Source organism: Lepisosteus platostomus, unplaced genomic scaffold (assembly GCF_059453375.1).
Source record: "Lepisosteus platostomus isolate fLepPlt1 unplaced genomic scaffold, fLepPlt1.hap1 Scaffold_70_H1, whole genome shotgun sequence".
In the NCBI taxonomy this organism is placed as follows: domain Eukaryota; kingdom Metazoa; phylum Chordata; class Actinopteri; order Semionotiformes; family Lepisosteidae; genus Lepisosteus; species Lepisosteus platostomus.
The window spans coordinates 88,559-115,940 of NW_028291682.1; the positions used below are offsets into that span (position 1 = coordinate 88,559).

The following is a 27,382-nucleotide window of genomic DNA, read 5'->3' on the forward strand; positions in this document are numbered from 1 at the left end:
ACTAGTTGCAGTGCTGATCTCACTGGGTTACAGTCCTGCAGTGTCACACCGGGGCCAGTGGCGCAATGGATAACGCGTCTGACTACGGATCAGGAGATTGCGGGTTGGACTCCTGCCTGGCTCGGGTCGTTTTTAAACGCATCGGGCTACTCCCTAAGTAGTCTGTGCTACTTACTGCATTGCAATCGTACCCAGTAAGAGATTTCCTTCATGTAAATGAACTGCACCTGACAGCTTTAGAAAAACACCTGGGCTCAGTACGGTGCTGAGAGCTCAGCGTTGCTGTTCTAATTAGCACGCACTGCATCGGCTATGAGCCCGAACTTTTCAATTATTCCGATCAGTAAGTCAACACGTAGTCCACATGAACGGTAGAAATATTCTCTTGTCTGTCTCTTGTTTGTATAGAACTGAATGTCCCTGACAATGTACTGTTAGTTTTAATTGAAGAACGGCACCTGTGTTCAAATATACCAGACAAGTTTATGTAACTGCTCATGCGACACTCAGTTGTAATTAGTCAAGAAATAAAGTCGAACAACAGCTGCGGGTTTGATTCTGAACGTATGAGATTGCAGCGCCTTTTACTTCCATTGACAAATGACAGAGATTCGAAGAGAGATCCTTCAGACCAGCAAGCAAACCCACGGCTATTTCGGTTTTCTATCTAGGCAACGTTGGTGTCTGCAATAGCATACATGAAAGCGTGATGCAATTTCTGTGGCTACATTTGTTGCACGTCATGCACAGTAAGAGTGTTTCTAACACCAAATAAAAAGTCAACAATTAGCGATCACGCCTTCTCCTCAGTTAACCCACTGAAACCCTTGCTGTTAACAGTTGTTTACTGCGTGCTTTAGGAGCACCTACATATCGTGTCGGTTCTTTCAGCTTTATTCATTAGGTTTTCAAAGGCATAAGCAGAGCACCAGAGGTGCGAAGGCAAAGTGTGTGGTTATCTGAAGAATTGATGTCCATGGCAGCGGGGCCAAGCGATTTAGCGTTGTTATAGTACCAGGAAAGGAGAAGCGGCACTTCGCCTCTGCCGCGCAGGCACAAGGCGACGTGCGGCAGACGCCGGAGTCGGCAGGTTTCGAACCTGCGCGGGGAAGCCCCAACGCATTTCGAGCCCATCGCCTTAACCACTCGACCACGACAAAAGCGAGCCCGCCGCCGCCGCATTCCTCCTATAATCAAACACGGACTGCGAGGTGGCTGCGGATACCTTTTTAAAGTTGCTCTCCGTTAAAAAGAAAATACCTTTCACAAGATACGTGCCGGCAGACAGACACGCCTCAGAGGGTTTAAGGCTGGCTTCACGTTCAAATGATAAAGTCCCCCCGTCCGGATGTCAAAATGCAACTTTGGCAGACAGAACAAACATCAACAAACCACAAATGTGGACAAGGATTTTACAAGCTGCACCACACTGCACTTTCAAAAGCATTTACGTTCGTCTTAGACGCAGGACTTGCCTTTGATTTGCGCGCTTACGAACGCCATGGAAAACGAAACAAAACTAAAGCCCTCAGCTCCTGCACGTGATTATAATGCCGTTACGTGTCGAAGCAGTAATTTACGTCATCCTACCACTGCAACACGGGGAATAGAGAGAAATGAGCACACGCTACGAATCGTCTCAATCACTCCCTAGAGTCGTAAGGCGCATTGAAGGGTGCACCCCCATCATTAATCGTTGCGCCTCTGTGAAAGGAAAGCTCTTGGGCAGTCTTTGAAACAGCTCGGATGAAACACTTGATTGCTTCCATGTGCATCTGGAGCCCACTTCTTATTTTCACTTCACGCCGCCCAAAGCATTTCTAAAACAGGAGATTCGCGTTTGGGAATGCGCCCTGCCCTACAAATAAAACAGGTCTACGGGTCTGAAACCTGCTCCACGGAAAACAGCTCTGTTGCGCTTTTGATCAAAGGGAGATTCGCTGTTCTTACTTTTTGATGACATAACACCCAAAGGGGCTTCTTTGGAGCTGGATTCCAACCAGCATCCTTAAGTTTCTTGGCGGTATCCTTTACAGTCCTCTGTTCGGTCGACAAGGGACTGAAGGGGGCAGCTTTCCTCACACATACAGTGCAATGTACTGTAGTGTTCCCCTTCATTGAATTCGCAGTTCTGCATCAGACCTCTAACTCGTTTCCTTAGCTTGGATTTAAGCCACGAAGCAGGCTTCTACTGTATAAGGAATCACAAACTATTTGAGAGGCCACCATCCCAGGGGGAACTGACAAAGTCTATCCCTAAACACCTAGCGCGGTCTCTCGAGAGACTGTCAAAAATCGCTTTCTCCGTTTGCGTTGCAAGTAAGTGAAAACGCGGTCTCAACCCAGAGCCACTTGGCAGCAGCGACACGTAAATACCGTTACTGTTACTGCTCGATACCGACGTTAGCCTACTATACCATGTTCAGCCACCGCTAGAAAATGCACGGCTCTAGAACCGGAGCAAACAACAGGAGGGCCAACGCCGAACGGGCACACGTGTCAGACATGGAGCGCGACGAGAATGGGATTCGAACCCAGGCGTGCAGAGCACAATGGATTAGCAGTCCATCGCCTTAACCACTCGGCCACCTCGTCGAGGGATCTGGGCTGTCCGGACATGGGTTGGCGCGCTCCAGATGATCTTTTTCTTTTTTTTCCCCCGTACTCGAGGGTCATTTTCCTGTTCCACATGCGATTTCAACATTTTCCTTGGGAGATGTCAAGCCAGCAAGCCACTGCTGTGGTTCAGTGGCCAGTGTGGAGTTCAGTGGCCCTGTTGTACACAGAAAGCACATTGAGCTCCTTGGACATGAAAAGTTCCAGATAAAAGCCATTTGTCACCCTTTCTCTTGGTGTTGATGTTGCTATTATATGTAAAGGTGGCAACTTGCTCAGCGAGCAGGCGGAGCACACACCGAATGCAGATGTGTCTGAGTGGTGTGTCCAAGTGGCTGTCAAAGGACAGCTCTCCTGGGGCGCCGTGGCTTAGTTGCTTAAGGTGCCTGTCTAGTAAACAGGAGACCCTGGCTCCGAATCCCAGCGGTGCCTTTTTTGTTCTGTCTTCTCGAACAGAACTGGTCATTATGGACAACCGCCTACGGCTAGACTTAATTAAATGCAAGCATTCATTTCCTGTCTTGAACAACTTGTTTTTCTTATAATGGATGCAACTTGCAAAACATGAAATACAAACCTTGCTAATCAGCACTCGCGGCTGGCAAAAAAAAAAAGAAGTCAGCAATGTTTTTTTCTTTAACCTTAACCCTTCTAATGGAGAAGAGTTAAACGACCGAGTCTATGCAGCTTAAACGGTGCGCACGTCGGGTTCTTAGCTGAAAGGGTGGTAAATCACGCACACCCCAGTCCTTAATCTTTTAAAGAGGATACAAAATTGAACCTAGTCGCCACATCACATACATCCTGTTCAACGATAAAAAGGTAACGTCTATCCTCACTCCAGAGTCAATCTCACGTTGAGGGCATACTTTTTTCCACTTTACCATGAGTCGGGCTCGGCTGCACAGAGGCGAGAGCAGAGCAATGAGGTCACGGGGACAGGGGAGTCACACGCTGGCTGTTTGAACACGCGGAAGATCACTGAGGGATCCACAGTATGTGGACCCTCCGTGCGCCATCAGTCCGCACTCCGGACTCTGAATCCTGCCATCCGAGTTAAGATCTCGGCGGAACCTGAGGCGCAGTTCCTTCTTAAAACGTAATCTGGTGAGCATTTCTAGAATCGTACTTGTATAGATGCAGCCTTTAATGTGTTGCTAGGTTAAAATTGATGACTTCTTGAACTTCAGTAGGCAACTGCCCTCTTGATTTCGGATTTAATTTCTTTATTAGAGGGGCACTTTTATGAAGACAGAGTCATGTTCAGGTACTTTGCTTGATGGAGGAAGCTCATTTCAGACTCTGTGATCTGCTCACCTGGAAAGGTCTGCTGTACTACTACAAGAGAGAAGTAGAGTCTGGAAGAAGGGACAATTTTATGATGCTTTGGAAGATAATGTTTTTTTTTTCTTTGAAATCGAAATGAATCAGAATATCAGTGCAAAAGACAGACACTTGGTTTGGTTTAAAGAGATATGGTTTTAAAACAGACAAAATGTAGAAAACAGGTGTTTCTCACTTTGGTAAAGAATGGACCGGGGGTAATATTTTACTAGTTGCAGTGCTGATCTCACTGGGTTACAGTCCTGCAGTGTCACACCGGGGCCAGTGGCGCAATGGATAACGCGTCTGACTACGGATCAGGAGATTGCGGGTTGGACTCCTGCCTGGCTCGGGTCGTTTTTAAACACATCGGGCTACTCCCTAAGTAGTCTGTGCTACTTACTGCATTGCAATCGTACCCAGTAAGAGATTTCCTTCATGTAAATGAACTGCACCTGACAGCTTTAGAAAAACACCTGGGCTCAGTACGGTGCTGAGAGCTCAGCGTTGCTGTTCTAATTAGCACGCACTGCATCGGCTATGAGCCCGAACTTTTCAATTATTCCGATCAGTAAGTCAACACGTAGTCCACATGAACGGTAGAAATATTCTCTTGTCTGTCTCTTGTTTGTATAGAACTGAATGTCCCTGACAATGTACTGTTAGTTTTAATTGAAGAACGGCACCTGTGTTCAAATATACCAGACAAGTTTATGTAACTGCTCATGCGACACTCAGTTGTAATTAGTCAAGAAATAAAGTCGAACAACAGCTGCGGGTTTGATTCTGAACGTATGAGATTGCAGCGCCTTTTACTTCCATTGACAAATGACAGAGATTCGAAGAGAGATCCTTCAGACCAGCAAGCAAACCCACGGCTATTTCGGTTTTCTATCTAGGCAACGTTGGTGTCTGCAATAGCATACATGAAAGCGTGATGCAATTTCTGTGGCTACATTTGTTGCACGTCATGCACAGTAAGAGTGTTTCTAACACCAAATAAAAAGTCAACAATTAGCGATCACGCCTTCTCCTCAGTTAACCCACTGAAACCCTTGCTGTTAACAGTTGTTTACTGCGTGCTTTAGGAGCACCTACATATCGTGTCGGTTCTTTCAGCTTTATTCATTAGGTTTTCAAAGGCATAAGCAGAGCACCAGAGGTGCGAAGGCAAAGTGTGTGGTTATCTGAAGAATTGATGTCCATGGCAGCGGGGCCAAGCGATTTAGCGTTGTTATAGTACCAGGAAAGGAGAAGCGGCACTTCGCCTCTGCCGCGCAGGCACAAGGCGACGTGCGGCAGACGCCGGAGTCGGCAGGTTTCGAACCTGCGCGGGGAAGCCCCAACGCATTTCGAGCCCATCGCCTTAACCACTCGACCACGACAAAAGCGAGCCCGCCGCCGCCGCATTCCTCCTATAATCAAACACGGACTGCGAGGTGGCTGCGGATACCTTTTTAAAGTTGCTCTCCGTTAAAAAGAAAATACCTTTCACAAGATACGTGCCGGCAGACAGACACGCCTCAGAGGGTTTAAGGCTGGCTTCACGTTCAAATGATAAAGTCCCCCCGTCCGGATGTCAAAATGCAACTTTGGCAGACAGAACAAACATCAACAAACCACAAATGTGGACAAGGATTTTACAAGCTGCACCACACTGCACTTTCAAAAGCATTTACGTTCGTCTTAGACGCAGGACTTGCCTTTGATTTGCGCGCTTACGAACGCCATGGAAAACGAAACAAAACTAAAGCCCTCAGCTCCTGCACGTGATTATAATGCCGTTACGTGTCGAAGCAGTAATTTACGTCATCCTACCACTGCAACACGGGGAATAGAGAGAAATGAGCACACGCTACGAATCGTCTCAATCACTCCCTAGAGTCGTAAGGCGCATTGAAGGGTGCACCCCCATCATTAATCGTTGCGCCTCTGTGAAAGGAAAGCTCTTGGGCAGTCTTTGAAACAGCTCGGATGAAACACTTGATTGCTTCCATGTGCATCTGGAGCCCACTTCTTATTTTCACTTCACGCCGCCCAAAGCATTTCTAAAACAGGAGATTCGCGTTTGGGAATGCGCCCTGCCCTACAAATAAAACAGGTCTACGGGTCTGAAACCTGCTCCACGGAAAACAGCTCTGTTGCGCTTTTGATCAAAGGGAGATTCGCTGTTCTTACTTTTTGATGACATAACACCCAAAGGGGCTTCTTTGGAGCTGGATTCCAACCAGCATCCTTAAGTTTCTTGGCGGTATCCTTTACAGTCCTCTGTTCGGTCGACAAGGGACTGAAGGGGGCAGCTTTCCTCACACATACAGTGCAATGTACTGTAGTGTTCCCCTTCATTGAATTCGCAGTTCTGCATCAGACCTCTAACTCGTTTCCTTAGCTTGGATTTAAGCCACGAAGCAGGCTTCTACTGTATAAGGAATCACAAACTATTTGAGAGGCCACCATCCCAGGGGGAACTGACAAAGTCTATCCCTAAACACCTAGCGCGGTCTCTCGAGAGACTGTCAAAAATCGCTTTCTCCGTTTGCGTTGCAAGTAAGTGAAAACGCGGTCTCAACCCAGAGCCACTTGGCAGCAGCGACACGTAAATACCGTTACTGTTACTGCTCGATACCGACGTTAGCCTACTATACCATGTTCAGCCACCGCTAGAAAATGCACGGCTCTAGAACCGGAGCAAACAACAGGAGGGCCAACGCCGAACGGGCACACGTGTCAGACATGGAGCGCGACGAGAATGGGATTCGAACCCAGGCGTGCAGAGCACAATGGATTAGCAGTCCATCGCCTTAACCACTCGGCCACCTCGTCGAGGGATCTGGGCTGTCCGGACATGGGTTGGCGCGCTCCAGATGATCTTTTTCTTTTTTTTCCCCCGTACTCGAGGGTCATTTTCCTGTTCCACATGCGATTTCAACATTTTCCTTGGGAGATGTCAAGCCAGCAAGCCACTGCTGTGGTTCAGTGGCCAGTGTGGAGTTCAGTGGCCCTGTTGTACACAGAAAGCACATTGAGCTCCTTGGACATGAAAAGTTCCAGATAAAAGCCATTTGTCACCCTTTCTCTTGGTGTTGATGTTGCTATTATATGTAAAGGTGGCAACTTGCTCAGCGAGCAGGCGGAGCACACACCGAATGCAGATGTGTCTGAGTGGTGTGTCCAAGTGGCTGTCAAAGGACAGCTCTCCTGGGGCGCCGTGGCTTAGTTGCTTAAGGTGCCTGTCTAGTAAACAGGAGACCCTGGCTCCGAATCCCAGCGGTGCCTTTTTTGTTCTGTCTTCTCGAACAGAACTGGTCATTATGGACAACCGCCTACGGCTAGACTTAATTAAATGCAAGCATTCATTTCCTGTCTTGAACAACTTGTTTTTCTTATAATGGATGCAACTTGCAAAACATGAAATACAAACCTTGCTAATCAGCACTCGCGGCTGGCAAAAAAAAAAAGAAGTCAGCAATGTTTTTTTCTTTAACCTTAACCCTTCTAATGGAGAAGAGTTAAACGACCGAGTCTATGCAGCTTAAACGGTGCGCACGTCGGGTTCTTAGCTGAAAGGGTGGTAAATCACGCTCACCCCAGTCCTTAATCTTTTAAAGAGGATACAAAATTGAACCTAGTCGCCACATCACATACATCCTGTTCAACGATAAAAAGGTAACGTCTATCCTCACTCCAGAGTCAATCTCACGTTGAGGGCATACTTTTTTCCACTTTACCATGAGTCGGGCTCGGCTGCACAGAGGCGAGAGCAGAGCAATGAGGTCACGGGGACAGGGGAGTCACACGCTGGCTGTTTGAACACGCGGAAGATCACTGAGGGATCCACAGTATGTGGACCCTCCGTGCGCCATCAGTCCGCACTCCGGACTCTGAATCCTGCCATCCGAGTTAAGATCTCGGCGGAACCTGAGGCGCAGTTCCTTCTTAAAACGTAATCTGGTGAGCATTTCTAGAATCGTACTTGTATAGATGCAGCCTTTAATGTGTTGCTAGGTTAAAATTGATGACTTCTTGAACTTCAGTAGGCAACTGCCCTCTTGATTTCGGATTTAATTTCTTTATTAGAGGGGCACTTTTATGAAGACAGAGTCATGTTCAGGTACTTTGCTTGATGGAGGAAGCTCATTTCGGACTCTGTGATCTGCTCACCTGGAAAGGTCTGCTGTACTACTACAAGAGAGAAGTAGAGTCTGGAAGAAGGGACAATTTTATGATGCTTTGGAAGATAATGTTTTTTTTTTCTTTGAAATCGAAATGAATCAGAATATCAGTGCAAAAGACAGACACTTGGTTTGGTTTAAAGAGATATGGTTTTAAAACAGACAAAATGTAGAAAACAGGTGTTTCTCACTTTGGTAAAGAATGGACCGGGGGTAATATTTTACTAGTTGCAGTGCTGATCTCACTGGGTTACAGTCCTGCAGTGTCACACCGGGGCCAGTGGCGCAATGGATAACGCGTCTGACTACGGATCAGGAGATTGCGGGTTGGACTCCTGCCTGGCTCGGGTCGTTTTTAAACGCATCGGGCTACTCCCTAAGTAGTCTGTGCTACTTACTGCATTGCAATCGTACCCAGTAAGAGATTTCCTTCATGTAAATGAACTGCACCTGACAGCTTTAGAAAAACACCTGGGCTCAGTACGGTGCTGAGAGCTCAGCGTTGCTGTTCTAATTAGCACGCACTGCATCGGCTATGAGCCCGAACTTTTCAATTATTCCGATCAGTAAGTCAACACGTAGTCCACATGAACGGTAGAAATATTCTCTTGTCTGTCTCTTGTTTGTATAGAACTGAATGTCCCTGACAATGTACTGTTAGTTTTAATTGAAGAACGGCACCTGTGTTCAAATATACCAGACAAGTTTATGTAACTGCTCATGCGACACTCAGTTGTAATTAGTCAAGAAATAAAGTCGAACAACAGCTGCGGGTTTGATTCTGAACGTATGAGATTGCAGCGCCTTTTACTTCCATTGACAAATGACAGAGATTCGAAGAGAGATCCTTCAGACCAGCAAGCAAACCCACGGCTATTTCGGTTTTCTATCTAGGCAACGTTGGTGTCTGCAATAGCATACATGAAAGCGTGATGCAATTTCTGTGGCTACATTTGTTGCACGTCATGCACAGTAAGAGTGTTTCTAACACCAAATAAAAAGTCAACAATTAGCGATCACGCCTTCTCCTCAGTTAACCCACTGAAACCCTTGCTGTTAACAGTTGTTTACTGCGTGCTTTAGGAGCACCTACATATCGTGTCGGTTCTTTCAGCTTTATTCATTAGGTTTTCAAAGGCATAAGCAGAGCACCAGAGGTGCGAAGGCAAAGTGTGTGGTTATCTGAAGAATTGATGTCCATGGCAGTGGGGCCAAGCGATTTAGCGTTGTTATAGTACCAGGAAAGGAGAAGCGGCACTTCGCCTCTGCCGCGCAGGCACAAGGCGACGTGCGGCAGACGCCGGAGTCGGCAGGTTTCGAACCTGCGCGGGGAAGCCCCAACGCATTTCGAGCCCATCGCCTTAACCACTCGACCACGACAAAAGCGAGCCCGCCGCCGCCGCATTCCTCCTATAATCAAACACGGACTGCGAGGTGGCTGCGGATACCTTTTTAAAGTTGCTCTCCGTTAAAAAGAAAATACCTTTCACAAGATACGTGCCGGCAGACAGACACGCCTCAGAGGGTTTAAGGCTGGCTTCACGTTCAAATGATAAAGTCCCCCCGTCCGGATGTCAAAATGCAACTTTGGCAGACAGAACAAACATCAACAAACCACAAATGTGGACAAGGATTTTACAAGCTGCACCACACTGCACTTTCAAAAGCATTTACGTTCGTCTTAGACGCAGGACTTGCCTTTGATTTGCGCGCTTACGAACGCCATGGAAAACGAAACAAAACTAAAGCCCTCAGCTCCTGCACGTGATTATAATGCCGTTACGTGTCGAAGCAGTAATTTACGTCATCCTACCACTGCAACACGGGGAATAGAGAGAAATGAGCACACGCTACGAATCGTCTCAATCACTCCCTAGAGTCGTAAGGCGCATTGAAGGGTGCACCCCCATCATTAATCGTTGCGCCTCTGTGAAAGGAAAGCTCTTGGGCAGTCTTTGAAACAGCTCGGATGAAACACTTGATTGCTTCCATGTGCATCTGGAGCCCACTTCTTATTTTCACTTCACGCCGCCCAAAGCATTTCTAAAACAGGAGATTCGCGTTTGGGAATGCGCCCTGCCCTACAAATAAAACAGGTCTACGGGTCTGAAACCTGCTCCACGGAAAACAGCTCTGTTGCGCTTTTGATCAAAGGGAGATTCGCTGTTCTTACTTTTTGATGACATAACACCCAAAGGGGCTTCTTTGGAGCTGGATTCCAACCAGCATCCTTAAGTTTCTTGGCGGTATCCTTTACAGTCCTCTGTTCGGTCGACAAGGGACTGAAGGGGGCAGCTTTCCTCACACATACAGTGCAATGTACTGTAGTGTTCCCCTTCATTGAATTCGCAGTTCTGCATCAGACCTCTAACTCGTTTCCTTAGCTTGGATTTAAGCCACGAAGCAGGCTTCTAGTGTATAAGGAATCACAAACTATTTGAGAGGCCACCATCCCAGGGGGAACTGACAAAGTCTATCCCTAAACACCTAGCGCGGTCTCTCGAGAGACTGTCAAAAATCGCTTTCTCCGTTTGCGTTGCAAGTAAGTGAAAACGCGGTCTCAACCCAGAGCCACTTGGCAGCAGCGACACGTAAATACCGTTACTGTTACTGCTCGATACCGACGTTAGCCTACTATACCATGTTCAGCCACCGCTAGAAAATGCACGGCTCTAGAACCGGAGCAAACAACAGGAGGGCCAACGCCGAACGGGCACACGTGTCAGACATGGAGCGCGACGAGAATGGGATTCGAACCCAGGCGTGCAGAGCACAATGGATTAGCAGTCCATCGCCTTAACCACTCGGCCACCTCGTCGAGGGATCTGGGCTGTCCGGACATGGGTTGGCGCGCTCCAGATGATCTTTTTCTTTTTTTTCCCCCGTACTCGAGGGTCATTTTCCTGTTCCACATGCGATTTCAACATTTTCCTTGGGAGATGTCAAGCCAGCAAGCCACTGCTGTGGTTCAGTGGCCAGTGTGGAGTTCAGTGGCCCTGTTGTACACAGAAAGCACATTGAGCTCCTTGGACATGAAAAGTTCCAGATAAAAGCCATTTGTCACCCTTTCTCTTGGTGTTGATGTTGCTATTATATGTAAAGGTGGCAACTTGCTCAGCGAGCAGGCGGAGCACACACCGAATGCAGATGTGTCTGAGTGGTGTGTCCAAGTGGCTGTCAAAGGACAGCTCTCCTGGGGCGCCGTGGCTTAGTTGCTTAAGGTGCCTGTCTAGTAAACAGGAGACCCTGGCTCCGAATCCCAGCGGTGCCTTTTTTGTTCTGTCTTCTCGAACAGAACTGGTCATTATGGACAACCGCCTACGGCTAGACTTAATTAAATGCAAGCATTCATTTCCTGTCTTGAACAACTTGTTTTTCTTATAATGGATGCAACTTGCAAAACATGAAATACAAACCTTGCTAATCAGCACTCGCGGCTGGCAAAAAAAAAAAGAAGTCAGCAATGTTTTTTTCTTTAACCTTAACCCTTCTAATGGAGAAGAGTTAAACGACCGAGTCTATGCAGCTTAAACGGTGCGCACGTCGGGTTCTTAGCTGAAAGGGTGGTAAATCACGCTCACCCCAGTCCTTAATCTTTTAAAGAGGATACAAAATTGAACCTAGTCGCCACATCACATACATCCTGTTCAACGATAAAAAGGTAACGTCTATCCTCACTCCAGAGTCAATCTCACGTTGAGGGCATACTTTTTTCCACTTTACCATGAGTCGGGCTCGGCTGCACAGAGGCGAGAGCAGAGCAATGAGGTCACGGGGACAGGGGAGTCACACGCTGGCTGTTTGAACACGCGGAAGATCACTGAGGGATCCACAGTATGTGGACCCTCCGTGCGCCATCAGTCCGCACTCCGGACTCTGAATCCTGCCATCCGAGTTAAGATCTCGGCGGAACCTGAGGCGCAGTTCCTTCTTAAAACGTAATCTGGTGAGCATTTCTAGAATCGTACTTGTATAGATGCAGCCTTTAATGTGTTGCTAGGTTAAAATTGATGACTTCTTGAACTTCAGTAGGCAACTGCCCTCTTGATTTCGGATTTAATTTCTTTATTAGAGGGGCACTTTTATGAAGACAGAGTCATGTTCAGGTACTTTGCTTGATGGAGGAAGCTCATTTCGGACTCTGTGATCTGCTCACCTGGAAAGGTCTGCTGTACTACTACAAGAGAGAAGTAGAGTCTGGAAGAAGGGACAATTTTATGATGCTTTGGAAGATAATGTTTTTTTTTTCTTTGAAATCGAAATGAATCAGAATATCAGTGCAAAAGACAGACTCTTGGTTTGGTTTAAAGAGATATGGTTTTAAAACAGACAAAATGTAGAAAACAGGTGTTTCTCACTTTGGTAAAGAATGGACCGGGGGTAATATTTTACTAGTTGCAGTGCTGATCTCACTGGGTTACAGTCCTGCAGTGTCACACCGGGGCCAGTGGCGCAATGGATAACGCGTCTGACTACGGATCAGGAGATTGCGGGTTGGACTCCTGCCTGGCTCGGGTCGTTTTTAAACGCATCGGGCTACTCCCTAAGTAGTCTGTGCTACTTACTGCATTGCAATCGTACCCAGTAAGAGATTTCCTTCATGTAAATGAACTGCACCTGACAGCTTTAGAAAAACACCTGGGCTCAGTACGGTGCTGAGAGCTCAGCGTTGCTGTTCTAATTAGCACGCACTGCATCGGCTATGAGCCCGAACTTTTCAATTATTCCGATCAGTAAGTCAACACGTAGTCCACATGAACGGTAGAAATATTCTCTTGTCTGTCTCTTGTTTGTATAGAACTGAATGTCCCTGACAATGTACTGTTAGTTTTAATTGAAGAACGGCACCTGTGTTCAAATATACCAGACAAGTTTATGTAACTGCTCATGCGACACTCAGTTGTAATTAGTCAAGAAATAAAGTCGAACAACAGCTGCGGGTTTGATTCTGAACGTATGAGATTGCAGCGCCTTTTACTTCCATTGACAAATGACAGAGATTCGAAGAGAGATCCTTCAGACCAGCAAGCAAACCCACGGCTATTTCGGTTTTCTATCTAGGCAACGTTGGTGTCTGCAATAGCATACATGAAAGCGTGATGCAATTTCTGTGGCTACATTTGTTGCACGTCATGCACAGTAAGAGTGTTTCTAACACCAAATAAAAAGTCAACAATTAGCGATCACGCCTTCTCCTCAGTTAACCCACTGAAACCCTTGCTGTTAACAGTTGTTTACTGCGTGCTTTAGGAGCACCTACATATCGTGTCGGTTCTTTCAGCTTTATTCATTAGGTTTTCAAAGGCATAAGCAGAGCACCAGAGGTGCGAAGGCAAAGTGTGTGGTTATCTGAAGAATTGATGTCCATGGCAGCGGGGCCAAGCGATTTAGCGTTGTTATAGTACCAGGAAAGGAGAAGCGGCACTTCGCCTCTGCCGCGCAGGCACAAGGCGACGTGCGGCAGACGCCGGAGTCGGCAGGTTTCGAACCTGCGCGGGGAAGCCCCAACGCATTTCGAGCCCATCGCCTTAACCACTCGACCACGACAAAAGCGAGCCCGCCGCCGCCGCATTCCTCCTATAATCAAACACGGACTGCGAGGTGGCTGCGGATACCTTTTTAAAGTTGCTCTCCGTTAAAAAGAAAATACCTTTCACAAGATACGTGCCGGCAGACAGACACGCCTCAGAGGGTTTAAGGCTGGCTTCACGTTCAAATGATAAAGTCCCCCCGTCCGGATGTCAAAATGCAACTTTGGCAGACAGAACAAACATCAACAAACCACAAATGTGGACAAGGATTTTACAAGCTGCACCACACTGCACTTTCAAAAGCATTTACGTTCGTCTTAGACGCAGGACTTGCCTTTGATTTGCGCGCTTACGAACGCCATGGAAAACGAAACAAAACTAAAGCCCTCAGCTCCTGCACGTGATTATAATGCCGTTACGTGTCGAAGCAGTAATTTACGTCATCCTACCACTGCAACACGGGGAATAGAGAGAAATGAGCACACGCTACGAATCGTCTCAATCACTCCCTAGAGTCGTAAGGCGCATTGAAGGGTGCACCCCCATCATTAATCGTTGCGCCTCTGTGAAAGGAAAGCTCTTGGGCAGTCTTTGAAACAGCTCGGATGAAACACTTGATTGCTTCCATGTGCATCTGGAGCCCACTTCTTATTTTCACTTCACGCCGCCCAAAGCATTTCTAAAACAGGAGATTCGCGTTTGGGAATGCGCCCTGCCCTACAAATAAAACAGGTCTACGGGTCTGAAACCTGCTCCACGGAAAACAGCTCTGTTGCGCTTTTGATCAAAGGGAGATTCGCTGTTCTTACTTTTTGATGACATAACACCCAAAGGGGCTTCTTTGGAGCTGGATTCCAACCAGCATCCTTAAGTTTCTTGGCGGTATCCTTTACAGTCCTCTGTTCGGTCGACAAGGGACTGAAGGGGGCAGCTTTCCTCACACATACAGTGCAATGTACTGTAGTGTTCCCCTTCATTGAATTCGCAGTTCTGCATCAGACCTCTAACTCGTTTCCTTAGCTTGGATTTAAGCCACGAAGCAGGCTTCTACTGTATAAGGAATCACAAACTATTTGAGAGGCCACCATCCCAGGGGGAACTGACAAAGTCTATCCCTAAACACCTAGCGCGGTCTCTCGAGAGACTGTCAAAAATCGCTTTCTCCGTTTGCGTTGCAAGTAAGTGAAAACGCGGTCTCAACCCAGAGCCACTTGGCAGCAGCGACACGTAAATACCGTTACTGTTACTGCTCGATACCGACGTTAGCCTACTATACCATGTTCAGCCACCGCTAGAAAATGCACGGCTCTAGAACCGGAGCAAACAACAGGAGGGCCAACGCCGAACGGGCACACGTGTCAGACATGGAGCGCGACGAGAATGGGATTCGAACCCAGGCGTGCAGAGCACAATGGATTAGCAGTCCATCGCCTTAACCACTCGGCCACCTCGTCGAGGGATCTGGGCTGTCCGGACATGGGTTGGCGCGCTCCAGATGATCTTTTTCTTTTTTTTCCCCCGTACTCGAGGGTCATTTTCCTGTTCCACATGCGATTTCAACATTTTCCTTGGGAGATGTCAAGCCAGCAAGCCACTGCTGTGGTTCAGTGGCCAGTGTGGAGTTCAGTGGCCCTGTTGTACACAGAAAGCACATTGAGCTCCTTGGACATGAAAAGTTCCAGATAAAAGCCATTTGTCACCCTTTCTCTTGGTGTTGATGTTGCTATTATATGTAAAGGTGGCAACTTGCTCAGCGAGCAGGCGGAGCACACACCGAATGCAGATGTGTCTGAGTGGTGTGTCCAAGTGGCTGTCAAAGGACAGCTCTCCTGGGGCGCCGTGGCTTAGTTGCTTAAGGTGCCTGTCTAGTAAACAGGAGACCCTGGCTCCGAATCCCAGCGGTGCCTTTTTTGTTCTGTCTTCTCGAACAGAACTGGTCATTATGGACAACCGCCTACGGCTAGACTTAATTAAATGCAAGCATTCATTTCCTGTCTTGAACAACTTGTTTTTCTTATAATGGATGCAACTTGCAAAACATGAAATACAAACCTTGCTAATCAGCACTCGCGGCTGGCAAAAAAAAAAAGAAGTCAGCAATGTTTTTTTCTTTAACCTTAACCCTTCTAATGGAGAAGAGTTAAACGACCGAGTCTATGCAGCTTAAACGGTGCGCACGTCGGGTTCTTAGCTGAAAGGGTGGTAAATCACGCTCACCCCAGTCCTTAATCTTTTAAAGAGGATACAAAATTGAACCTAGTCGCCACATCACATACATCCTGTTCAACGATAAAAAGGTAACGTCTATCCTCACTCCAGAGTCAATCTCACGTTGAGGGCATACTTTTTTCCACTTTACCATGAGTCGGGCTCGGCTGCACAGAGGCGAGAGCAGAGCAATGAGGTCACGGGGACAGGGGAGTCACACGCTGGCTGTTTGAACACGCGGAAGATCACTGAGGGATCCACAGTATGTGGACCCTCCGTGCGCCATCAGTCCGCACTCCGGACTCTGAATCCTGCCATCCGAGTTAAGATCTCGGCGGAACCTGAGGCGCAGTTCCTTCTTAAAACGTAATCTGGTGAGCATTTCTAGAATCGTACTTGTATAGATGCAGCCTTTAATGTGTTGCTAGGTTAAAATTGATGACTTCTTGAACTTCAGTAGGCAACTGCCCTCTTGATTTCGGATTTAATTTCTTTATTAGAGGGGCACTTTTATGAAGACAGAGTCATGTTCAGGTACTTTGCTTGATGGAGGAAGCTCATTTCGGACTCTGTGATCTGCTCACCTGGAAAGGTCTGCTGTACTACTACAAGAGAGAAGTAGAGTCTGGAAGAAGGGACAATTTTATGATGCTTTGGAAGATAATGTTTTTTTTTTCTTTGAAATCGAAATGAATCAGAATATCAGTGCAAAAGACAGACACTTGGTTTGGTTTAAAGAGATATGGTTTTAAAACAGACAAAATGTAGAAAACAGGTGTTTCTCACTTTGGTAAAGAATGGACCGGGGGTAATATTTTACTAGTTGCAGTGCTGATCTCACTGGGTTACAGTCCTGCAGTGTCACACCGGGGCCAGTGGCGCAATGGATAACGCGTCTGACTACGGATCAGGAGATTGCGGGTTGGACTCCTGCCTGGCTCGGGTCGTTTTTAAACGCATCGGGCTACTCCCTAAGTAGTCTGTGCTACTTACTGCATTGCAATCGTACCCAGTAAGAGATTTCCTTCATGTAAATGAACTGCACCTGACAGCTTTAGAAAAACACCTGGGCTCAGTACGGTGCTGAGAGCTCAGCGTTGCTGTTCTAATTAGCACGCACTGCATCGGCTATGAGCCCGAACTTTTCAATTATTCCGATCAGTAAGTCAACACGTAGTCCACATGAACGGTAGAAATATTCTCTTGTCTGTCTCTTGTTTGTATAGAACTGAATGTCCCTGACAATGTACTGTTAGTTTTAATTGAAGAACGGCACCTGTGTTCAAATATACCAGACAAGTTTATGTAACTGCTCATGCGACACTCAGTTGTAATTAGTCAAGAAATAAAGTCGAACAACAGCTGCGGGTTTGATTCTGAACGTATGAGATTGCAGCGCCTTTTACTTCCATTGACAAATGACAGAGATTCGAAGAGAGATCCTTCAGACCAGCAAGCAAACCCACGGCTATTTCGGTTTTCTATCTAGGCAACGTTGGTGTCTGCAATAGCATACATGAAAGCGTGATGCAATTTCTGTGGCTACATTTGTTGCACGTCATGCACAGTAAGAGTGTTTCTAACACCAAATAAAAAGTCAACAATTAGCGATCACGCCTTCTCCTCAGTTAACCCACTGAAACCCTTGCTGTTAACAGTTGTTTACTGCGTGCTTTAGGAGCACCTACATATCGTGTCGGTTCTTTCAGCTTTATTCATTAGGTTTTCAAAGGCATAAGCAGAGCACCAGAGGTGCGAAGGCAAAGTGTGTGGTTATCTGAAGAATTGATGTCCATGGCAGCGGGGCCAAGCGATTTAGCGTTGTTATAGTACCAGGAAAGGAGAAGCGGCACTTCGCCTCTGCCGCGCAGGCACAAGGCGACGTGCGGCAGACGCCGGAGTCGGCAGGTTTCGAACCTGCGCGGGGAAGCCCCAACGCATTTCGAGCCCATCGCCTTAACCACTCGACCACGACAAAAGCGAGCCCGCCGCCGCCGCATTCCTCCTATAATCAAACACGGACTGCGAGGTGGCTGCGGATACCTTTTTAAAGTTGCTCTCCGTTAAAAAGAAAATACCTTTCACAAGATACGTGCCGGCAGACAGACACGCCTCAGAGGGTTTAAGGCTGGCTTCACGTTCAAATGATAAAGTCCCCCCGTCCGGATGTCAAAATGCAACTTTGGCAGACAGAACAAACATCAACAAACCACAAATGTGGACAAGGATTTTACAAGCTGCACCACACTGCACTTTCAAAAGCATTTACGTTCGTCTTAGACGCAGGACTTGCCTTTGATTTGCGCGCTTACGAACGCCATGGAAAACGAAACAAAACTAAAGCCCTCAGCTCCTGCACGTGATTATAATGCCGTTACGTGTCGAAGCAGTAATTTACGTCATCCTACCACTGCAACACGGGGAATAGAGAGAAATGAGCACACGCTACGAATCGTCTCAATCACTCCCTAGAGTCGTAAGGCGCATTGAAGGGTGCACCCCCATCATTAATCGTTGCGCCTCTGTGAAAGGAAAGCTCTTGGGCAGTCTTTGAAACAGCTCGGATGAAACACTTGATTGCTTCCATGTGCATCTGGAGCCCACTTCTTATTTTCACTTCACGCCGCCCAAAGCATTTCTAAAACAGGAGATTCGCGTTTGGGAATGCGCCCTGCCCTACAAATAAAACAGGTCTACGGGTCTGAAACCTGCTCCACGGAAAACAGCTCTGTTGCGCTTTTGATCAAAGGGAGATTCGCTGTTCTTACTTTTTGATGACATAACACCCAAAGGGGCTTCTTTGGAGCTGGATTCCAACCAGCATCCTTAAGTTTCTTGGCGGTATCCTTTACAGTCCTCTGTTCGGTCGACAAGGGACTGAAGGGGGCAGCTTTCCTCACACATACAGTGCAATGTACTGTAGTGTTCCCCTTCATTGAATTCGCAGTTCTGCATCAGACCTCTAACTCGTTTCCTTAGCTTGGATTTAAGCCACGAAGCAGGCTTCTAGTGTATAAGGAATCACAAACTATTTGAGAGGCCACCATCCCAGGGGGAACTGACAAAGTCTATCCCTAAACACCTAGCGCGGTCTCTCGAGAGACTGTCAAAAATCGCTTTCTCCGTTTGCGTTGCAAGTAAGTGAAAACGCGGTCTCAACCCAGAGCCACTTGGCAGCAGCGACACGTAAATACCGTTACTGTTACTGCTCGATACCGACGTTAGCCTACTATACCATGTTCAGCCACCGCTAGAAAATGCACGGCTCTAGAACCGGAGGGCCAACGCCGAACGGGCACACGTGTCAGACATGGAGCGCGACGAGAATGGGATTCGAACCCAGGCGTGCAGAGCACAATGGATTAGCAGTCCATCGCCTTAACCACTCGGCCACCTCGTCGAGGGATCTGGGCTGTCCGGACATGGGTTGGCGCGCTCCAGATGATCTTTTTCTTTTTTTTCCCCCGTACTCGAGGGTCATTTTCCTGTTCCACATGCGATTTCAACATTTTCCTTGGGAGATGTCAAGCCAGCAAGCCACTGCTGTGGTTCAGTGGCCAGTGTGGAGTTCAGTGGCCCTGTTGTACACAGAAAGCACATTGAGCTCCTTGGACATGAAAAGTTCCAGATAAAAGCCATTTGTCACCCTTTCTCTTGGTGTTGATGTTGCTATTATATGTAAAGGTGGCAACTTGCTCAGCGAGCAGGCGGAGCACACACCGAATGCAGATGTGTCTGAGTGGTGTGTCCAAGTGGCTGTCAAAGGACAGCTCTCCCGGGGCGCCGTGGCTTAGTTGCTTAAGGTGCCTGTCTAGTAAACAGGAGACCCTGGCTCCGAATCCCAGCGGTGCCTTTTTTGTTCTGTCTTCTCGAACAGAACTGGTCATTATGGACAACCGCCTACGGCTAGACTTAATTAAATGCAAGCATTCATTTCCTGTCTTGAACAACTTGTTTTTCTTATAATGGATGCAACTTGCAAAACATGAAATACAAACCTTGCTAATCAGCACTCGCGGCTGGCAAAAAAAAAAAGAAGTCAGCAATGTTTTTTTCTTTAACCTTAACCCTTCTAATGGAGAAGAGTTAAACGACCGAGTCTATGCAGCTTAAACGGTGCGCACGTCGGGTTCTTAGCTGAAAGGGTGGTAAATCACGCTCACCCCAGTCCTTAATCTTTTAAAGAGGATACAAAATTGAACCTAGTCGCCACATCACATACATCCTGTTCAACGATAAAAAGGTAACGTCTATCCTCACTCCAGAGTCAATCTCACGTTGAGGGCATACTTTTTTCCACTTTACCATGAGTCGGGCTCGGCTGCACAGAGGCGAGAGCAGAGCAATGAGGTCACGGGGACAGGGGAGTCACACGCTGGCTGTTTGAACACGCGGAAGATCACTGAGGGATCCACAGTATGTGGACCCTCCGTGCGCCATCAGTCCGCACTCCGGACTCTGAATCCTGCCATCCGAGTTAAGATCTCGGCAGAACCTGAGGCGCAGTTCCTTCTTAAAACGTAATCTGGTGAGCATTTCTAGAATCGTACTTGTATAGATGCAGCCTTTAATGTGTTGCTAGGTTAAAATTGATGACTTCTTGAACTTCAGTAGGCAACTGCCCTCTTGATTTCGGATTTAATTTCTTTATTACAGGGGCACTTTTATGAAGACAGAGTCATGTTCAGGTACTTTGCTTGATGGAGGAAGCTCATTTCGGACTCTGTGATCTGCTCACCTGGAAAGGTCTGCTGTACTACTACAAGAGAGAAGTAGAGTCTGGAAGAAGGGACAATTTTATGATGCTTTGGAAGATAATGTTTTTTTTTTCTTTGAAATCGAAATGAATCAGAATATCAGTGCAAAAGACAGACTCTTGGTTTGGTTTAAAGAGATATGGTTTTAAAACAGACAAAATGTAGAAAACAGGTGTTTCTCACTTTGGTAAAGAATGGACCGGGGGTAATATTTTACTAGTTGCAGTGCTGATCTCACTGGGTTACAGTCCTGCAGTGTCACACCGGGGCCAGTGGCGCAATGGATAACGCGTCTGACTACGGATCAGGAGATTGCGGGTTGGACTCCTGCCTGGCTCGGGTCGTTTTTAAACGCATCGGGCTACTCCCTAAGTAGTCTGTGCTACTTACTGCATTGCAATCGTACCCAGTAAGAGATTTCCTTCATGTAAATGAACTGCACCTGACAGCTTTAGAAAAACACCTGGGCTCAGTACGGTGCTGAGAGCTCAGCGTTGCTGTTCTAATTAGCACGCACTGCATCGGCTATGAGCCCGAACTTTTCAATTATTCCGATCAGTAAGTCAACACGTAGTCCACATGAACGGTAGAAATATTCTCTTGTCTGTCTCTTGTTTGTATAGAACTGAATGTCCCTGACAATGTACTGTTAGTTTTAATTGAAGAACGGCACCTGTGTTCAAATATACCAGACAAGTTTATGTAACTGCTCATGCGACACTCAGTTGTAATTAGTCAAGAAATAAAGTCGAACAACAGCTGCGGGTTTGATTCTGAACGTATGAGATTGCAGCGCCTTTTACTTCCATTGACAAATGACAGAGATTCGAAGAGAGATCCTTCAGACCAGCAAGCAAACCCACGGCTATTTCGGTTTTCTATCTAGGCAACGTTGGTGTCTGCAATAGCATACATGAAAGCGTGATGCAATTTCTGTGGCTACATTTGTTGCACGTCATGCACAGTAAGAGTGTTTCTAACACCAAATAAAAAGTCAACAATTAGCGATCACGCCTTCTCCTCAGTTAACCCACTGAAACCCTTGCTGTTAACAGTTGTTTACTGCGTGCTTTAGGAGCACCTACATATCGTGTCGGTTCTTTCAGCTTTATTCATTAGGTTTTCAAAGGCATAAGCAGAGCACCAGAGGTGCGAAGGCAAAGTGTGTGGTTATCTGAAGAATTGATGTCCATGGCAGCGGGGCCAAGCGATTTAGCGTTGTTATAGTACCAGGAAAGGAGAAGCGGCACTTCGCCTCTGCCGCGCAGGCACAAGGCGACGTGCGGCAGACGCCGGAGTCGGCAGGTTTCGAACCTGCGCGGGGAAGCCCCAACGCATTTCGAGCCCATCGCCTTAACCACTCGACCACGACAAAAGCGAGCCCGCCGCCGCCGCATTCCTCCTATAATCAAACACGGACTGCGAGGTGGCTGCGGATACCTTTTTAAAGTTGCTCTCCGTTAAAAAGAAAATACCTTTCACAAGATACGTGCCGGCAGACAGACACGCCTCAGAGGGTTTAAGGCTGGCTTCACGTTCAAATGATAAAGTCCCCCCGTCCGGATGTCAAAATGCAACTTTGGCAGACAGAACAAACATCAACAAACCACAAATGTGGACAAGGATTTTACAAGCTGCACCACACTGCACTTTCAAAAGCATTTACGTTCGTCTTAGACGCAGGACTTGCCTTTGATTTGCGCGCTTACGAACGCCATGGAAAACGAAACAAAACTAAAGCCCTCAGCTCCTGCACGTGATTATAATGCCGTTACGTGTCGAAGCAGTAATTTACGTCATCCTACCACTGCAACACGGGGAATAGAGAGAAATGAGCACACGCTACGAATCGTCTCAATCACTCCCTAGAGTCGTAAGGCGCATTGAAGGGTGCACCCCCATCATTAATCGTTGCGCCTCTGTGAAAGGAAAGCTCTTGGGCAGTCTTTGAAACAGCTCGGATGAAACACTTGATTGCTTCCATGTGCATCTGGAGCCCACTTCTTATTTTCACTTCACGCCGCCCAAAGCATTTCTAAAACAGGAGATTCGCGTTTGGGAATGCGCCCTGCCCTACAAATAAAACAGGTCTACGGGTCTGAAACCTGCTCCACGGAAAACAGCTCTGTTGCGCTTTTGATCAAAGGGAGATTCGCTGTTCTTACTTTTTGATGACATAACACCCAAAGGGGCTTCTTTGGAGCTGGATTCCAACCAGCATCCTTAAGTTTCTTGGCGGTATCCTTTACAGTCCTCTGTTCGGTCGACAAGGGACTGAAGGGGGCAGCTTTCCTCACACATACAGTGCAATGTACTGTAGTGTTCCCCTTCATTGAATTCGCAGTTCTGCATCAGACCTCTAACTCGTTTCCTTAGCTTGGATTTAAGCCACGAAGCAGGCTTCTACTGTATAAGGAATCACAAACTATTTGAGAGGCCACCATCCCAGGGGGAACTGACAAAGTCTATCCCTAAACACCTAGCGCGGTCTCTCGAGAGACTGTCAAAAATCGCTTTCTCCGTTTGCGTTGCAAGTAAGTGAAAACGCGGTCTCAACCCAGAGCCACTTGGCAGCAGCGACACGTAAATACCGTTACTGTTACTGCTCGATACCGACGTTAGCCTACTATACCATGTTCAGCCACCGCTAGAAAATGCACGGCTCTAGAACCGGAGCAAACGACAGGAGGGCCAACGCCGAACGGGCACACATGGAGCGCGACGAGAATGGGATTCAAACCCATGCGTGCAGAGCACAATGGATTAGCAGTCCATCGCCTTAACCACTCGGCCACCTCGTCGAGGGATCTGGGCTGTCCGGACATGGGTTGGCGCGCTCCAGATGATCTTTTTCTTTTTTTTCCCCCGTACTCGAGGGTCATTTTCCTGTTCCACATGCGATTTCAACATTTTCAGAGGCGAGAGCAGAGCAATGAGGTCACAGGGACAGGGGAGTCGCACGCTGGCTGTTTGAACACGCGGAAGATCACTGAGGGATCCACAGTATGTGGACCCTCCGTGCGCCATCAGTCCGCACTCCGGACTCTGAATCCTGCCATCCGAGTTAAGATCTCGGCGGAACCTGAGGCGCAGTTCCTTCTTAAAACGTAATCTGGTGAGCATTTCTAGAATCGTACTTGTATAGATGCAGCCTTTAATGTGTTGCTAGGTTAAAATTGATGACTTCTTGAACTTCAGTAGGCAACTGCCCTCTTGATTTCGGATTTAATTTCTTTATTACAGGGGCACTTTTATGAAGACAGAGTCATGTTCAGGTACTTTGCTTGATGGAGGAAGCTCATTTCGGACTCTGTGATCTGCTCACCTGGAAAGGTCTGCTGTACTACTACAAGAGAGAAGTAGAGTCTGGAAGAAGGACAATTTTATGAGGCTTTGGAATATAATGTTTTTTTTTCTTTGAAAACGAAATGAATCAGAATATCAGTACAAAAGACAGACTCTTGGTTTGGTTTAAAGAGATATGGTTTTAAAACAGACAACATGTAGAAAACAGGTGTTTCTCACTTTTGGAAAAGAATGAACCGGGGGTAATATTTTACTAGTTGCAGGGCTGAGCTCACTGGGTTACAGTCCTGCAGTGTCACACCAAGGCCAGTGGCGCAATGGATAACACGTCTGACTATGGATCAGGCGTTTGGAGGTTTGACTCCTGCCTGGCTCGGGTCGTTTTTAAACGCATCAGGCTACTCCCTAAGTAGCCTGTGCTACTTACTGTATTGTAATCGTACCCAGTAAGAGATTTCCTTCATGTAAATGAACTGCACCTGACAGCTTTAGAAAAACACCTGGGCTCAGTACGGTGCTGAGAGCTCAGCGTTGCTGTTGTTCTAATTAGCACGCACTGCATGGGCTATGACCCGAACTTTTCAATTATTCCGATCAGTAAGTCAACACGTAGTCCACATGAAGGTAGAAATATTCTCTTGTCTGTCTCTTGTTTGTATAGAACTGAATGTCCCTGACAATGTACTGTTAGTTTTAATTGAAGAACGGCATTTGTGTTCAAATATACCAGACAAGTTTACGTAAATGCTCATGCGACACTCAGTTGTAATTAGTCAAGAAATAAAGTCGAACAACAGCTGCGGGTTTGACTCTGAACGTATGAGATTGCAGCGCCTTTTACTTCCATTGACAAATGATAGAGATTCGAAGAGAAATCCTTCAGACCAGCAAGCAAACCCACGGCTATTTCGGTTTTCTATCTAGGCAACGTTGGTGTCTGCGATAGCATACATGAAAGCGTGATGCAATTTCTGTGGCTACATTTATTGTACGTCATGCACAGTAAGAGTGTTTCTAACACCAAATAAAAAGTCAACAATTAGCGATCACGCCTTCTCCTCAGTTAACCCACTGAAACCCTTGCTGTTAACAGTTCTTTACTGCGTGCTTTACGAGCACCTACATATTGTGTCGGTTCTTTCAGCTTTATTCCTTAGGTTTTCAAAGGCATTAGTAGAGCACCAGAGGTGCGAACGCAAAATGTGTGGTTATCTGAAGAACTGATTTCTGAATAAATCATGATATTGTTAGTTGCTGTAGCTAGACATTCAAATGAGTTTCATGGCCAGATGGACTGTTTCCTCCAGCGGTATAGTATTGCAGTGAGACAGCACGATGCCTGCAAGACTATGTCACGCTAAACGCCACAGATTGTGTTTGTCCGTTCGTGTCAGTCGTCCTGCAGCCACGGGAAGTGGGACACAAACATGCTGCAATGCTTTCAGGACGTTAGGATTTGTTTGTGCAACATCCGAGAAGAGTACTTGTGGCTTGAATGTGAACTGTACGTGACCGCCCCCTTTCCTCTGTAGTGCATGAGTTCCTCCCGGCATGCCCTTCGTCATTGTTCTGTCATCTTGTATTTAAAGGCTTGTATTTCTGCTGCTGAAAATAAGCAACGGTTTTCTCACAACGCCCTTTGTTCCCGACGGAGCCCTTGTCTGTCATGAAATTCTTCAAAACCTCAAGCTAGAAGAAGTCGACAAATATGAAGCGTTACAGCAACGACATGCCATGAGACGATTGATAACGATTTCCATAGGATCCCGGCGGTTGCCTGGCAACCGTCAGCTTTGCGCAGTGGCAGTATTGTAGCCTGTGAGGTTTAGCCGAGGCGCGATTATTGCTAGTTGAAAACTTTTCCCAATACCACGCTTCCGCCGGTTTGCAATACAATCGGCGAAAGCAATTTTTGACAGTCTCGTCAGATACTGAGCAAGGTGTTTAAAGACAGATTTTATCATGGTAGAAAGAAACGAGTTTGTTACGTCTCAACAGAAACGCTCTTTAGCTCTTTCAGCGTTATGCAGAGAACAGCGTCTGTCGAGATCACTTTTGAGTCAGCGCGAAACGCCGTGTGCTGTCAGTTCGATTTCATATTGCTCGTAGCGGCGCCCGGCTTTTGTCTGTCAAACGTTAGGTTGCGCTTCTTCGTGCTGCATCGTCGGCATAAGTGGAGCTATTTAAACGTCTGTACTTACTGCGCCCCATAAGAAATCGTTTGTCCCCGTTCAAAAGAGATTGTGCGATGTCCTGCAGCGTTCGCAAAGCAAACCTTCGACAGTTTGAAAAGAGTGTTTCGGCTCGGGAACCAGTGTCCTGCATGTTTTCTGTGTATAGCTGTCTTTTAAAGCATACAGAATTCATTCGAAATCATTGATTTCTCCAATTAACAAGGGTCCCTCTTTTAACCTGTGAGAAGCATTCTTTCAATGTAACAGGTTTTACTCCGGGGAAAGGATTCAGAGTCCGGAGTGCGGACTATCATAATCTAACATGATAGTACACTCATGTCGTCGATTTTACGGTTGCAATTCGACGTTGATTATACGTCGAGGCGACGTATATATACGTATAGCCGTATTTTCGCCGTAAATATACGTATATTCGACGAGTCAATGCCCACTGGGAAGCTGAATAGACTCGGTCGTTTAACTCTTCTCCATTAGTAGGGTTAAGGTTAAAAAAAAAAACATTGCTGACTTCTTTTTTTTTTTGCCAGCCGCTAGCGCTGATTAGCAAGGTTTGTATTTCATGTTTTGCAAGTTGCATCCATTTTAAGAAAAACAAGTCGCATTAAGGACAGGAAATGAATACTTGCATTTAATTAAGTCTAGCCGTAGGCGGTTGTCCATAATGACCACTACTATTAGAGAAGATAGAACAAAGAAGGCACCACTGGGATTCAGACCCAGGATCTCCTGTTTACTAGACAGACGCTTTAACCAACTAAGCCATGGCGCCCCGGGAGTGTTGTCCTTTTGCAGCCACTTGGACACACCTTTAGAAAAACATTTTGTTAACAGGCATTCTGCCTCAGCCTAAACACCTATAGCTTGCAAAGCGCATGCTATTAGACAGGCACCTCTGCAAGACCTTAAGAGTCTCTTAAACTAGTGATAGTAAGGTGTTCCCAATGGGCGATGTTCGGCTTTCAAATCATCTCTCCGTGGAAGCGCCGAGATGCAGCTGTTTAAGGCTTAGAAGCAGCTGACTGTTTCACTACCTAGCTGATCACTGTCAGTCAGGGAGCTTAGAGGTGAAAAGCCTGTCTGAGAGACAATTCGCCGTCGATCAGTTCAATATGTTCCGTACCAGCTCGGCGCACCCGAGATCATCTTGGTAGCCGTGTAGCTCATATGAGTGAGAGCGTGTGTGTGTACCACCGTGATTGGATGCCGGCCCTTCTCAGGTCACAGTAAACCTTCTGCTCAAAAAAAGTGAGATAAAACCTCACTCTGCACAGTAA

At 46.9% G+C, this 27,382-nt stretch overlaps 7 non-coding genes across 7 annotated transcripts; 1 reads left to right on the top strand and 6 right to left on the bottom strand.

The window, feature by feature from the left end:
* Positions 1–2,513: 2,513 nt before the first annotated feature.
* Positions 2,514–2,595, bottom strand: trnas-gcu (transfer RNA serine (anticodon GCU)). Its single transcript has one exon. It is a non-coding gene; the product is annotated as a tRNA-Ser (tRNA).
* A 4,085-nt stretch (positions 2,596–6,680) lies between these two features.
* On the bottom strand, positions 6,681–6,762 carry trnas-gcu (transfer RNA serine (anticodon GCU)). Its single transcript has one exon. It is a non-coding gene; the product is annotated as a tRNA-Ser (tRNA).
* A 4,085-nt stretch (positions 6,763–10,847) lies between these two features.
* On the bottom strand, positions 10,848–10,929 carry trnas-gcu (transfer RNA serine (anticodon GCU)). The gene has a single exon. It is a non-coding gene; the product is annotated as a tRNA-Ser (tRNA).
* Positions 10,930–15,014: 4,085 nt separating this feature from the next.
* On the bottom strand, positions 15,015–15,096 carry trnas-gcu (transfer RNA serine (anticodon GCU)). Its single transcript has one exon. It is a non-coding gene; the product is annotated as a tRNA-Ser (tRNA).
* A 4,072-nt stretch (positions 15,097–19,168) lies between these two features.
* trnas-gcu (transfer RNA serine (anticodon GCU)) lies at positions 19,169–19,250 on the bottom strand. The gene has a single exon. It is a non-coding gene; the product is annotated as a tRNA-Ser (tRNA).
* Positions 19,251–23,326: 4,076 nt separating this feature from the next.
* Positions 23,327–23,408, bottom strand: trnas-gcu (transfer RNA serine (anticodon GCU)). Its single transcript has one exon. It is a non-coding gene; the product is annotated as a tRNA-Ser (tRNA).
* Positions 23,409–25,702: 2,294 nt separating this feature from the next.
* Positions 25,703–25,844, top strand: LOC148632044 (U4 spliceosomal RNA). Its single transcript, XR_015934492.1, has one exon. It is a non-coding gene; the product is annotated as a U4 spliceosomal RNA (small nuclear RNA).
* Positions 25,845–27,382: the final 1,538 nt, after the last annotated feature.